The following is a 3,278-nucleotide window of genomic DNA, read 5'->3' as shown; positions in this document are numbered from 1 at the left end:
ATATTCATCCAGTACTTTATCATATTATATTAACACTGTGCCAACGGAGACCAATTAATTTTGCTTCAATGCAAAAAGACCAATAAGGCTCACAAGCTCAGTCTGTCTGCAAATACAACTCAGCGCATTCAATTTTAATGCTAAACTATAAATTCATTAGAAACAAAACGGGTCCACAATCTTACTTACATAACATATACATTTGCTTATACGCTCTCTCTCCCGTTTGGAGAGGGCTACACACCTAAGTACACACACTTGCACACAATCATGGTCACCAAATGAAGTTAGACAAAAACAGAAATGGGTAAAAATGAAAGAGCCCTTGGAGTGCTGTCCAATGGCTCTTTCTTTTAAAAAAAAAATGTAAAAAAAAAAACCCACAGAGAAAGGCTACTTCTGTGCCACGGGAGACTACTGGTGGTGTCAAATAAAAAGGCTTATTGCAGTATCTTAGTTAAACTTAAAGAGGTAAGTATTAGAAGTTGAAATTGGCGAGATCTGTAAGTTGCTTTCGGAGACAGTTGCTTGGAATAACATCCATTGCAGAGAGAGCTCTTCCTGTTGAAAGTGTAGTTATCTGCCTGAGAATGGTCCCTTTAAGGGTCCCCAATTATACACAATTTGCTCCCCATAGATGATTCATCTGCAACCACTGTTGGAACTTGCCTGCCCATTTTGGAGATAAAATCAGTTTCAATTAATATGCTGTTCAACTTTTTTGGTTAAGAGCGCCATGCAAATGGGTGGTGAGGAAAGAAAAAGCTCGGCGAAAAAGTCTTTATAACCCATTGCACAATGGCGCCATTAAGTTCAGCATAGCATAATAATAAAACTATCATAAAAATATCTTATGTATCATAATCAGGAACGACACGTCCCACAATATTAGGATTTTGTCTGCTTTTAATAAAGATAAAAATGATAATCTTAATCCATACTGTAATTACGTTGTTACTGTTCTATCTATCTTATTTATGAAGGTCCGTTTAGGGAAAGGGAAAGTGCAGCACTTTGAACAAGCACGACTTCAAAGCATGTTATTTCTTCACGCTTTTTTTGACTTGGAGCGTGTCTCAATATTTTCAGCTTTATTTACTAAAGTTAAAAAAAAAAGAGAAACACTGAACTAAATTACTTCTCTTATATGTCATCGATCCCACGTCTCCTTCTCCATCCTCAAATTCCACAGAATGGACAGACAGTAATCATTCGAACCTCGTTCACATGGACCGCTATGTCTTTCCAGGATATTTACACGGCGTCCTGAATTAATGAAGAACGACAAATAAGAATAACGTAAAGATAAACTTTATAGAAGGAAACTTGGCATTAAAAATAGGCGTAAAGTGACAAAAGAGGATGGCAGCCGTTGAATGAACAAGGTTGCGAGACACGTACCTCCTGTAGATGACTGAAGCTCGCCTCGGTTCGGATCTGGGAGCCCTCGCCGTAACGGCCAGCGACCAAAGGCTGCACCGCTGAGTGCCAAAGTGGGTGCGAGACTTGGAGCAGTATCCACCTGGGCACTCGTCCGTTACATATGGTGACGGCCCTTCCCGAGCATACGCTCTTGTCCAGCACCTCACTTTGTAACATGCCCCACACCCCTCTCCGTTCTTGAAAAGTATTGGGCTAACCGCACCCCCCTGGCCCTCAACGGCTTTACGTCCACTAATGACCCATACCCACAGCCCCTCCTGCCCCAAACATAAACTTTCTTACTTAACATAACTCCCTTGCTCCTAAATTTAGAAAAATAGCCAATTGGGCTCTGAAAAACCTCACACTTTTATTTAACCACCGAGTTGACCCAGCTCATTCGAGCAACTCACAGAAGTGACAGCAGAAAAAAAAGGTTCAAGGAAAATCACTAGCTTAAAACAGATATTGACTAAGAACTCTAACAACAGGCATCATAGAGTATAAGGTGACTTACCGTCACTACCGTCGCCTTCGGGCTCGCCGTACCAGTGTAGTAGCGGGTTTCAATGTGGTCCGTGACAGGTGTTTAACGCTGGCGGACACCACTACACACTTGAACACCAACAAAGGAACAACTTCATGACTTGGCTGAGACTGCGGTGTTAACTGCTTGTGTATTAAATTGTCAGGAAAGAAGCGGCGCCCACCACACACACCACCACCACAACTCCGTCACTTTCCGGCAAAAGCGGAGAAACCGAGAAAGCAGAAAATTAAAATGTGATTTAGGTTTGCCGACAGTTTTTTTTCACTGACTAGTGAAGACAAAAGCTATGGTGTGAAGGCTTGTGTCAGGTTCTATAAAAGAAGAAGGTAGGAACAGAGACGAGAGGAAGGCTTTCTCTAGTTCTTTTCGGTGACCATGTGATACATTGTTTTGAATCATTTAGAGTCATGCCATTAGGTCTATGGGCCTCCGACCGGTTAAGGCGTTAAATCCGCATGACCGTACGTTGGCCGTTAGTATTAAAGAATGAAAGGGGTAGGTTTGTAATTTGAAAAAGGACCGTTAGATGTGTTTGGTTCTTGGGTCATGTGAAAAATGGAAAATAGTCGTTAGATGTTGACAAGCAACAGATTATATTGTAGAAGATTAGGAGTTTTTAAATAGAATACATTTACAAAAATGATTTTTAATTACAAAAAGATCAATTATTTACCATAATGAGAAGTTGTCGGTTGTAACCATAGGACACCTTGAATTTACAATAACTTTACTTTATTCTTTTCTATTTTTGGTTTCTGTATAGCAAAGGTAACAAAGTTGGTCTCGGTTATTATTATTATAATGCAAATTTATTCTTCCATGTCTTGTCTTGGAAACTGATTAGTAATATACGGGCCAAAGTGTGAATGTGCTTAGCCCAATATGTGACCTCCTCATTTAATGGAAATGTTCTATATTTAGGAATTATTTTCAAAAACAATTTTAAAATCAACGTCTGGAAGGCAAACCGCACATGGGCTCCTACTATATAATTGTATGGTATTCCTACACAACAATTTTCCTGAAAAAAAAATGGTGTTTGGAATGCAAGAAATCAGAAATTAGAATGTGAGGTAAAGTGGTGAATATTGGCTCAAGTGTTAGCACCTTATCCATCGAATTCCAACTGGTGGCAAGACAAGACAGACAACCCCATTGAATTCACTTGTAATACGTATAAAATGATGTAAGGTTAGATCACATGCGATGGTCAGGGTGGTGTGACATGACTCATTAATTCAACAAAATAGATGGTTAATTAGGTATAGACACACACATCCAAGTTCCAATTCCATCTTTCCTCATA

General features: G+C 39.7%; 1 pseudogene; it reads right to left on the bottom strand.

The window, feature by feature from the left end:
* Positions 1-613: 613 nt before the first annotated feature.
* LOC116111339 lies at positions 614-1,732 on the bottom strand (annotated as a pseudogene).
* Between the last annotated feature and the right edge of the window lie 1,546 nt (positions 1,733-3,278).

The sequence above is a fragment of the Pistacia vera genome, unplaced genomic scaffold (assembly GCF_008641045.1).
Source record: "Pistacia vera cultivar Batoury unplaced genomic scaffold, PisVer_v2 Contig631, whole genome shotgun sequence".
Lineage (NCBI taxonomy): Eukaryota > Viridiplantae > Streptophyta > Magnoliopsida > Sapindales > Anacardiaceae > Pistacia > Pistacia vera.
Note: the sequence above shows the minus strand (reverse complement) of the source record. Positions and strands in the feature narration are given on the sequence as shown.